Here is a 12,522-nt window from a genome sequence, read left to right on the forward strand (position 1 = left end):
TAGGATCTAGGTGGTATCAGGTGAAGACTTTCTCATACATTCATCAGATATCGATGCAACACTTTCTGTTTGCTGATCACCATGTCAGGCTCTGGGGAAACAAAGAAAGGAAACCAATCCCAGCCCAAAAGGAATTTATGGTTTAGTGGAGGTGACAAGCATGTAAAATATAAAATAATCATAGCATCATGTGAGAGAGTCTATGCACAGAGTGTCTGGAGGAGGAAGTGATTCACGGCCAGAGAAAGCTGGAGTGCCATGGCGAAGGTAACACTGGACTACCTCTACCTGAATAGATGATTAACTGACTAAGAAAAGGGAAAAGAATGTTTTAGGCAGAGGGAAGAGCAGGCACACAGACTTGACCTTGAGAAAAAGCAATAGTGTGATCGGAGACATTGAGATGGTCTTTGCGCCTAGAGGGTAGCATGTGTGATGGCAAGTGGCAGGATATGAGTCTGAGTTGAGTGGTCACGGCTGAATTGTCAAGGGCTCTGTGAACTATGCTGAGCAGTTTGGATTCTATCCTGCAGGCCCTTTTTCCTGATAACTCTTTTATCATCTGTCTTCGACACACCCTCCTCTGTCTTTCTAGTTCAGGCTCTGACCATCCTTCACACAGACAGACTATTGCAATAATTATCCAAAGGGTCTCCCTGTCCCTAGCCCTGCACCCAGCTAGCCTGTCCTCCGCCCTGCTGTCCTGGTGACCTAAATGTACATCTAACCTTGTTACGAACTGAATCGTTACCCCGTCTCCTGAAATTCATATGTTGATGTGGCGAGCATTGCCCTCTGAGGAGTGCGCCATTAAGACCCTCATAAGCCTCAGGGCCCGATTGTACTCTCCTTGGTATGCATCCTGGACTTTATGGTATGAACGTAAAAAAGGAGATGGCCTTTGGCCAGATCGCTCCAGAGACCTGCTCAGTTACTGGGAGTCCCTGGTTGTTCCCTAAAGCTAGGAAAAGCAACCCTGGAGGGGAAGTTGGTGCCTTTGTGGAACAAGCAATAAACCCGCTGATGCAGATATGGTGGCGACTGGCCGAGAGGGAAGCCCAGTTCTATAGAAAAATGTCTATGCAAAGTCCCTGCTTCAAAATGTCTATGCAAAGTCCCTGCTTTACAATGTCTATGCAAAGTCCCTGCTTTACAATGACTATGCAAAGTCCCTGCTTTAGGGGTATATATATGGCTATGCTTTGCTATTAAATTTGCCTTGCAACCATCAGTTGTTTGTGCCCCAGCCGCGGCTGGCGGCATGTTGAAGTCCTAGCCTTCAGTATCTTAGAATGAAACTGTATTTGTCGATACGGTCTTTAAAGAGGTAATTAAGATAAAATGAGGTCATTGTGGTGAGCCCTAATCCAATATGACTGTGTCCTAAGAATAAGAAGAAATTAGGATAGAAACATGTACAGAGGAAAGACCTTGTGAAGACACAGGGAAAAGATGGCCATCTACAAGCCAAGGAGAGAAGCCTTAGAAGAAACAATCCTGCCAACATATTGATCTTGAACTTCTAGCCTCCAGAATTGTAAGACAAAAAATTTCTGTTGTTTAAGTCACCTAATCTGTGATACTTTATTTTGGCAGCCCTAGCAAACTAATACACTCTGCACTTCCAATTTCATATAGTATAACATAAAAACACCTTAGCACACTGTAGGATGTTCTTTAGAACTTTATCGCTCCAGAGCTGTACACCCCTTCCATGCTAACTTCTGCTCAAATAAGCCATCAAGTTTTTTGCTTCTCTACATTAAGAAGTGAGAAATAGCCCCCAAAAGCAACCTAATTCTACACCTTAAGGAACTAGAAACAGCTCAAAATTAGCAGAAGAAAGGAAATAATAAAGATTAGAGCAGAAATAGAAAACAGGAAAACTATAGAAAAGGTTAACCAAACTGAGAGTTGGTTCTCTGAAAAGATAAACAAAATTGACAAACACTTAGCTAGAATAACCAAGGGAAAAAGAGAAGCCCCATATCAACAAAATTATAATTGCAAAAAGAGACATTACAACTGATACCACAGAAATACAAAGGATCATAAGTGGCTACTATGAATGACTACATGCCAACAAATTGGACAACCTAGAATAGATGGAAAAATTCTCATAAATATACAACTTACCAAGGGAGAAATAGAAAATCTGATAGACCAATTACTAGTGAAGAGGTTAAAACAATAATCAAAAAGAGGTTAAAAGAGATTAAAGAGGTTAAAAACAATCATCAAAAAACTCCCATGGGGGCTTCCCTGGTGGTGCAGTGGCTAAGAATCCACCTGCCAATGCAGGGGACACAGGTTTGAGCCCTGGTGCGGGAAGATCCCACATGCTGCGGAGCAACTAAGCCCGTGCACCACAACTACTGAGCCTGCGCTCTAGAGCCCGTGAGCTACAACTACTGAAGCCCATGCACTTAGAGCCCATGTTCCACAACAAGAGAAGCCACCGCAATGAGAAGCCTGTACACCACAACGAAGAGTAGCCCTCGCTCACCACAACTAGAGAAAGCCCGTGCGCAGCAACGAAGACCCAACACAGCCATAAATAAATAAATAAATAAATAAATTTATTTTAAAAAAAATCTCCCACGAAGAAAATCCCAGGACCATTCACTGGTGAATTTTAACAAAAATTTAATAAGGAATTAACATCAAACCTTCTCAAACTCTAACAAAAAATGAAGGGGAGGGGAGGGCACTCTCAAACTCATTTTATGAGATCAGCATTATCCTGATAGCAAAACTGCAAGGGACACCGCTAGAAAAGAAAACTACAGGCCAATATCCCTGATGAATGTAGATGCAAAAATTCTCAATAAAATACTAGCAAACTGAACTTAGCCACATATTAAAAGAGCCATTCACCATGATCAAGCGGGATTAATCCATGGGATGCAAGGATGGTTCAGCCTATGCAACTCAATTAATGTGTTACATTACATTAATAGAATTAAAGAAAAGAATGATATGATCATTTCAATACATGCAGAAAAAGCATTTGGCAAATTCAACATTTATTCATGATAAACACTCTTTAACAAATTAGGCATAGAAAGAACATATCTTAACATAATAAAGGCCATGTATGATAAGCCCACAGCTCAATGGCAAAAGGTTGAAAGCTTTTCCTCTAAGATCAGGAATAAGACAAGGGTGCCCACTTTTACCACGCCTATTCAACATAGTACTGAAAGTCCTAGCTAGAGCAACTGAGCAAGAAAAAGAAATAAAAGGTATAAGAATTGGAAAGGAAGAAGTAAAATTGTCTCTATAGGCAGATGACAGTGATTTTATAGACAGAAAATTCTATAGACTCAATCAAAAGACTGTTAGATTTTATCAATGAGTCCAGTAAAGTTGCAGGATACAAAATTAACACAAAAAAATCAGTAGTGTTTCTATACAGTAATAATGTAATTTCTGAAAAAGAAATAAAGAAATTGATCCCATTTACAATAGCATCAAAGATAATAAGATATTTAGGAATAAATTTAGTGAAGATGTGAAAGATCTCTACTCCAAAAAATACAAGACATTGATGAAAGAAATTGAAGAAGACACAAATAAATGGAAAAGCATCCTGTGTTTATGGATTGAAAGAATTAATATTGTTAAAACAACAATACTACCAAAAGCCATCTATAGATTCAGTGCAATCCCTATCAAGATTCCCATGCTACTTTTTACAGAAGTAGAAAAAAACACTTCTGAAATTTATTCGGAGTCACAGGTTTATGGTTTCTTCACTTGCTCTCTAGCAGCTCCTTCAGACTAAAATGCCCTTCTGCCCTCTCCCACCCTGCTGACCACCTCTTCACTTTAAAAAAAAATAAAATTATTGGGCTTCCGTGGTGGCGCAGTGGTTGAGAGTCCGCCTGCCAATTCAGGGGACACGGGTTCGTGCCCCGGTCCGGGAAGATCCCACCTGCCGCGGAGCAGTCGGGCCCGTGAGCCATGGCCGCTGAGTGTGCGCGTCTGGAGCTTGTGCTCCGTAATGGGAGAGGCCACAACAGTGAGAGGCCTGCGTATCGGGGAAAAAAAGAATTATTTTTATTTATTTATTTTTGGCTGCATTGGGCCTTCGTTGTTGTGTGCGGGCTTTCTCTAGTTGTGGAGAGCAGAGGTTGCTCAGCAGTTGTGGCACAGGGGCTTAGCTGCTTCACAGCATGTGGGATCTTCCCAAGCAAGGGCTTGAACCTGTGTCCCCCCCATTGGCAGGCAGATTCTTAACCACTGCACCACCAGGGAAGTCCCAACCTCTTCACTTTTTAAGACTTTGATTAAGCATCATCTTCCCTATTCTGTGTCTCCCATTAGCAGAGCATATCTGAAGTAATCCCTCCAGCCTCTCACTACTAGTAACAAACTTTTATCACAGAATCTATAACATTTTAGCCCACCTTTTTTTTTTAATGTTTGTTTCCCCCTATTAGGCTGTAAACATCTTGAGTGTCAGGACTATATGAATATCTGTCTTTGTAGTCCTAGTTCCTGTCTTAGTACCTGGCATATACCAAGTACTCAACAAATGCTATGGAAATGAATAAATGTGCATAGAGCCTGGATATCCAGACCTACATGTTCTTGAAAGAAATTCTTTCATATTTTGTTTCTGGTTTTTGGCCGCACCGTGCAGTATGTGGGATCATAGTTCCCCGACCAGGGATCGAACCCGTGACCCCTGCAGTGGAAGCATGGAGTCTTAACCAGTGGACTGCTAGGGAAGTCCCTCATCCATATCTTGGAATAGTCTAATGAATACCTGTCACTACTGTAGTGGACACTTTCAGAATGCTCATGCCTTCTGATTCAATAGCTCTCTTAGATATTTCTAAATAACACTAAATAATATTATATTTAACCCAATTACCCTTTTTACATACCGCATGCAGATGCCTATTGCAGTATGCCTTCTTTAATTATATTTCCCACTCATTTATTCAACACACATTTATTCAGTCCCTATTCTAGCCAGGCACAGTGCTAGATTCTGAGAGTGAGAAAATGACTAAAATGCTGTTCCTACATGAAGGAACTCATGATTAGGTAGAAGGGACAGATACCTAAAGTAACAATTCATATTTCAGTGTGGTATGTGCAATGATAGAGGTGTGCATGGGATATTAATGTAGTGCTTTAATTAGATTGAAAGCATGGACATATCGTACAGCTAGGTGTTTTCTGTCTTTTTTTTCCCAAAATAATTATTGCTTCTTGGAGTGTGAATCTTCAGAAGCTGACTTTTTCCTGACCTTATTCTCTTGCTCTGGGGGACCTTATTGGAACTCTTTATGTACTGATTCCACCTAATTCCTGTGTGAGAATTTCCAGAAGCCTCAGTCCTGCTGTCATCCTCATTAAAGAATCACACAGAGAGAAGGTGCCATTGGAGGACTTAAATCCCCTTCTTTCTTCACTTACCACCTCATATAAAGCTAGGATTGACAGCTGAATCTACTTCACTTGGAGATGTTGTAACATGTGAAGTGAAGGATATCGGGCAAAGGGAAACATCACTGCTCTTTCTCATCTGTCCCTGATGCTAGCACCTGGAATGCAGCTACCCCATTATTTGGGGGAAGGTAGCAATTCCCAGTAGTTGGAAGTATCTCAGAGGAATCTGAAAGAGTTGTGATGAATCTAAGAGTTGACAAGCTAAATAAACCACTAGCCACTTCAGAACATAATTAAAATACCTGTGTATCTGTTCAAATACTTCTAATTCTGTGTGTCTTTTATAGCATATTCTATGCCTGTGTTATCTGTCTTTAAAAATTCCTGCAGTCCAAATAAATGTTCACTGCCTGGTTACCAGACTAACATGGTTACTGACAGGAAAACGGTGACACTGAAATGCAGTACAGGCTTCTAATCATGACAATTATCATTTGAATACATTCTCTCGTGTGATAACAGCCAGCTTCAATTATCTGGCCAGACATCTTATTTAGCATTTATTTGAAAAATTTGACATGAAAAATATGGGCTCTTTAAGAAAGTAATTTTTAAAAATATTTTCCCCAGTACTTTGTTATGTATCTCAAGCCAATGCTGGGATCTACTCGCTATGAGGGAATTAACTAGTAATGCATGCAAGTCAAGTTACTTCTGATATAGCCAAAAACTTAAAAATAAATATTAAGATTATGTAGGGAGCCAGGAAGAATTTTCAGCCTAAAATCCAAACAGGTAAACAGGGTTTTCCAGGGACGCCAGAGGCCCAAGACAGAAGAGTTAACCAGGAAGAACAGTAACCTTGCTCGTGCTTGTGGTATCCCCTTTGGCATGTTGTATTTTCTTATCTGTTTACATGTCTGTTCCTTCTACTAAACTATAGGTTCTCAAGGTCAGGAATGAGGCATATTTATGTACCTCTATATCCATGTGCCTTTTGGAGGAAATGAAGTTGTGGGAAAGAAGGCCTGTAGGTAGCCCCAAAGGGGAATAACAACTGGGATTCATATGAAAGCACTTAAATATCTTAATATTATTCAACTAACCAGATGATTTAAGACTAGGATGTGGTTAGAGCGATCTTCCCTGACTTTCGTATTTAGAATAGCTTCCCCCAACATTACCTCACCTTGTTAATTTCCCTCCCATTTGCTTATCACAACCTATAAAGATCTTGTTTACATGTTGACTGGTTTACATCCTTCTCAGCTCATGGTAATTCCATGAAGGCAGGAACCTAATCTTTGGTCTTGTTCATTACTGACCAGTAACTATTTGTTACTTGACAACTATTTGCTGAATGAAGTTTTGAATGAATTAATATGTCTGATTTAGGCCAAATGAATATGTTTGTATTCTGAAAATTTCTTACATGATAGGAAAAGCTTGCTTACATACCAGGATACAGTGGGCACAAGGGGAAGTAGAGCTATTGAAAAAGGAAAGTGGGCTTCCCTGGTGGCACAGTAGTTGAGAATCCACCTGCCGATGCAGGGGACACGGGTTCGTGCCCCGGTCCGGGAAGATCCCACATGCTGCGGAGAGGCTGTGCCCGTGAGTCATGGCCGCTGAGCCTGCGTGTCCGGATCCTGTGCTCCGCAAAGGGAAAGGCCACAACAGTGAGAGGCCCGCGTACCACAAAAAAAAAAAAAAAAAAAAAAAAAAGGAAAGAACATGAAAAATGCCTTAAGTCCTGGTATTTGATCTCTGAAAGGGAGGTCTCCCCTTTTTTATTCTCCTAAGTGACAAGAGAAAATTAACTCAGTGCCATGGAGGAAGGGAAGTGGGTTAGTGGTATTCCTATCTTTGAAGACTCCTCTGAGTCCTGGAGATTGGGAATAAGGGAGTTGTCACAGGAGTTAAGCACCACTTATTTAACAAAGGTATTCTATACTTGCCATGTGACAAGAGCTGAGGGGGGCCACAAGATATGAAGATGCCCAGGAGGAAGACTGTAAAGCAGCAACAGGTAAAAAGCAGAGCTCCCAGTCTGTAGATGCTGGAAAAGATCTGTGTACTAGATTCACTGTTTTTATCCCTTCATTTCTTTTATATTTTTAAAATAATTTCTCTCTTTTTTTTTTCTTTTTTGGCCACATGTGGCTTTCAGGATCTTAGTTCCTTGACCGGGGATTGAACCTGGGCCACTGCAGTGAAAGTGCCAAGCCCTAACCACTGGACCCGCCAAGGAATTCCCTAATGTCTCTTTTAAAATGAAAAACTTTCCCTTTTCACTTTCTATTTCTTTTAAGGCATTCATTAATCTAATTCTTCTTAATTAATACATTAATTAATCTAATTCTTCACTGAGTTCTGTCACCTCAATGCTGAACTTATCTAATTCTGATTCATGATGTTCTTTCACATCTTGAATCATTTTCTTAATGTGTTTTAGGTTTGTTTTGAAATGGTAGCTTACAGTTTTGAGCTCTTTTGTGGGCACATCTTCCTGGCCTGCTTTCCTTGTCTATAAGGATGTCAGTTTGCTCCTTATTTTTTCTTAAAATAAATTTTATATGGGATTTCCCCCTGGATATTCTCCTCATGCTCATTTCTATGGGAAATTGGGGGGTGGGTGGGTTGTGGGGTTTTTTTGTTTTTTGCTGTCTTTCCCCCCGGCCCCCGAACTTTTACAGTGAGGCTGGTGGAGAAAATTTGTTCTGATTCTACCATGCTCCCTCTTCTGTTGCTTTTGTGTAGCAGTCAAAACCTTGGTGGCTTTCTCTCTGGAGTTCCTGGCCCTGTTTCCTGCCCCCTGAAACTTCCTTTACTTTGTCCTGGTTGTTTAGGTGCTGCTGCGATTTATTCTACTCTCAGCGGCTTCTCCTTCCTCAGTGTTGGGCCGTGTCTCACATCGGAGCACCGACGAGTCACAAGGGTGGCCCAGCTGCTCCGACCCCTGCAGTCCTGCGGACTCGAGCGCCGCCGGGGCGGGAGCCGACAAAAGCGCTCGCTCCCTTGCCGGCTGCGCGTTGCCTGCTGCTGAGCCGGGAGCCAAGCGCTCCTGGCGGCCAAGGGCACCTGCCCGCACCTGCCCGCACCTGCTTCGCAGCCGTCGCCCGCTAGCTTCCTTCCTCCCGCACAGGCCCTGAGAATCTTACTCTTGGGGGTTTGGCCGCACCCACGTGTATTTTGGGGTCCCCTACCTTTGTGGTATATGTTGCCCAGGCGTTTTGGCTTCGCCATGTATTTGCTCTGTTTATGTAGCGGTTGTTGTTTGCTTGTTTTTCCTTTCTGTTTTGTAGAAATTCAGAGATTTAAAACCTGGGCTTCTGCCATCTCTCCCAAGTACCCGTCAACTGCATTTAAAGCTGGGAGAAACCGGGACTAAGCAGACAAGACTTCACACAGGCCCTTTGAATTAAAGGATAATCTTAAATATTTATCAAATGTGATGCCCCCTCTTTACCCCTGTCACCACTTCCCATACATGTAGCAGCTCCTTTCTTTCCTAGCCAGCTTTGCTGTGTTCAGCTTTGCCCTCACCCTCCATGCTTGGTCTATGTAATCTCCCTAACATAGAAATATACACTCCTCTTTCCTACCCAATAAATCCTAAACTCCTGAGAAGGGCAAGCGAGACAGTCCATAACCGGGGCCTTTCTCTCTCTTTAGTCTGACCTCTTGTTGCATAACCTTCAAACCCTGTGTGTTAATGCTACTGGACTGCTTGTGATTACTCACGTCCACACTGTTTCAAGACTCAGTGCTTTTTTTTTTTTTTTTTTTTTTTTTGCTGTACGCGGGCCTCGCACCGTTGTGGCCTCTCTCGTTGCAGAGCACAGGCCCCGGAGCGCAGGCTCAGCGGCCATGGCTCACAGGCCCAGCCGCTCCGCGGCATGCAGGATCCTCCCGGACCAGGGAACGAACCCATGTCCCCTGCATCGGCAGGTGGACTCCCAACCACTGCGCCACCAGTGAATCCCCAAGACTCAGTGCTTTTGTGCATCTTATTGCTTCTGCCTGGAATGCCTTTTCCACCTTTTGCCTTATGACTGATTCTTATTCAAGTTTCCAGCATTAACTGCACCCCTCTGGGATCTCAAAGCATCTTTTAGTTCTTGTCATTTACCAGGTAAGATCTATATAATCTAAGTGTTTCCTCCACTTTGCAGTAAACTAGGGACCATATCTTACTTACCTTTGTGACCCTGCATCATGTATAGTGCCTTGGACATAGATAATATTAACATTTTCACTGTTTTTTGCTTCTATCTGTCCTTTCTGAGTCATTTTATCTGCCCTTGGTACTTCAGGTATGCTCTGTATCATTTACTGCCATGGTACATTAAAAGAAAAAAATATAAAATTTCTCTTGCTAGATCAGTACGTCTTCTGAGCTCCAGACCATTTATTCAACTGTTTGGGTAACATCTGCACTTGTGGGTCTTCCAGGAATCCAAATCAAGATCCAGTTCCCCACTAGTGCTCCCTTTCTTGATTAATGGCACCTGGTTGATCATGCCAGAAAATAGGAATCATGATAACTCATCTGTTTTCTAAACTCCCTAAGCAACACATCTTATTGATTCCATCTTCCAAGCCCATCCCAGATCCATCCTTTTCTTAACCACACTCACTGTACCACTTGAAGCCCTACTATCTCTCACTTGAAGCCATTTTAAATAGATTCCTAACTATACTCCTGTATCCACTCTTGACTTTCTCTAATCTGTTTTATGTATAACAGACAAAATTACTCTTTGAAAATGAAAATCTAATCATATTGCTTACAACCAATCAGTGGCTTTTCATTGCTCTTAGCATGAAGTCTGAAAATCCTTACATTGGCCTCTAAGTTCCTGTTCTTCCTTTTGCTCACTGGCTTCCTTCAAACTCCTCAAATTCTGTCATTTCCTTCCTATTGCCCAGTTATTCTTTTTCCTCTGCCTGGATGCTCCTCTCCATCCTCCTTCCCCCTTACCAGGCCAAACTCATACTTTGGCTTTAATGTAGTAAACATTTCTCTGCTGTTCTTTATAGTTCAATTACTTATGTATGCATCCCTAAACAACATAGTTTAGTTTTGCTTGTTTTTGAACTTCACATAAATATAATCAAATTCTATGAATCATTTTATGACTTGTTTTTTTGGCCATGCTGCACAGCTTGTGGGATCTTAGTTCCCTGATCAGGGACTGAACCCCGGGCCCTCAGCAGTGAGAGAGTGGAGTCCTAACCACTGGACTGCCAAGGAATTCCCAGGACTTGTATTTTATATTCAACATTATGTTTGAAGGATTCATCTGTAACGCTGAGTGTATAGTTTATTTATTTTCATTGTTCTATATTTTCCATATATTCTATTCTATAATATAATGTTCTAGGGTCAATGAATTTTAGGTTGTTTTCAGATTGAGGCTGTAATGAATGATGAGGCTATGAAACTTATTATACATATATCCTGGTCTACCTGTGCACCCACTTCATGGGGGTATATACCTATGACCTTTGGCAATTAATGACAAATAGTTTTGTAAAATGAGCATCAAGATTACACCTACACCAGAGTATATAAAAGTTGTTGCTACACATTCTTGCTGACACTTTCTAACTCATGCCAATCTGAGGGAAGTACATTTTGCATATAATCTTTATAGTAAATCTATGCTTTATAAAATAATAATATGGCAGTATGTGGTCATTTGTTTCCAGATAGGGCCTTAGCAATACCTCCAACCCCACATACCCTTCTGCAACACGATTTTGGAGCTCTTCCAGTAAAAGGTGGAGTCCTCTTCTCTTCCCCCCAAATCTGGGCTGACGCCATGACTTGCTTTGGCTTCTAGCTCTAGGTCTTAAGAAGCCTGGCATTTCCACTTTTATTCTCATGGGATCCAGGTGTGATATAAACAAGCTCAGGTTAGACTACTGAATAATGAGAGACTATGTAGAAAGAGGTCAAGCCAGCTCCCACCTATTCCAACTACCCCCAGCTAAGGTCCCAGACCCATGAGTGAAGCCATCTTAGACATTCCAGCTTCAGTCAAGCTTTCAGCTGAATGCAGCTGCGTGCGTGAACTCAGTCAATACTATGTATCCAAAAATGATTGTTAATGAATGGTTGTTATATTAAGCCACTAAGTTGTGGAGATTTTGTTATACAGCAAATAGGTAACTGAATCACAGTATATATCAAAAGCCTTAAAAATGCTTATACCCTCCATATCAATTTCTTTAACAATCTATCTTAAAGAAATATTTTAAAATGAAGTTTTAAAATGTGTACAAAAATGTTCATCATAGTGTTCTTTACATTTTTTTAAAGTGGAAACAACTGCTATGTTTAAAATTTTAAATACAGAGTTGTAAAATAAATTATGATGCCTTCATAAGACAGAACATTCTACAGACAAAACTACATTGAAAGGGTTTTTAATGACATTGGAAAATGCTGAAGAAAAATCGGGTGGTAATTGCAGGACCAATACACATTAATACATATATTCTTGTTAAAAACACTGTACATAGAAAAACACTGGAATAAATAAATCAATATATTAACAATGGTTTGGTGGTCTTGATTTAAGTTTTCCCATTCTTTGAAAGTTTTCTACAGAAAGGATATATTACTAGGATATATTCACTAGCGACTTAAAATTTTTCATTTTGCCATGGATTAGTAGAAACTCCATCTGGGAGATGCTGCCTCAAAAAAAGAAAAAATAACACTAAAACTTAAAATCACACAAGGACACCAAATGTCCTATATATGTTCTTCCTTGGTAGAAAACCACCTAGATTTCCTAATAAAATTATCTTTAAAGCTGAGAGTAATGGAACTTTTAGAGTCATAAGTCAAGTTAGGCTTCCTTTGAGGGCAATGCTTCTCCAAGTGGAGGTGTTTATTTAATATTCAGTCTCAGGGACACTATCCCAGACGTATTATTATTGAATCTCCAGGAATGTAGCCTAGGAATCTACCTTTAAACTACATCCTCAGGGAGAGATTTATACACCTAAAATTGAAGGAAACATGATCTTTTAAGTGTTCTCTATCTTGATCTGGCTGGTGGACCATGTCTGTAACATGTAACAATTCATCAAGGTACACAC

This window comes from Kogia breviceps, chromosome 17 (assembly GCF_026419965.1).
Source record: "Kogia breviceps isolate mKogBre1 chromosome 17, mKogBre1 haplotype 1, whole genome shotgun sequence".
In the NCBI taxonomy this organism is placed as follows: domain Eukaryota; kingdom Metazoa; phylum Chordata; class Mammalia; order Artiodactyla; family Physeteridae; genus Kogia; species Kogia breviceps.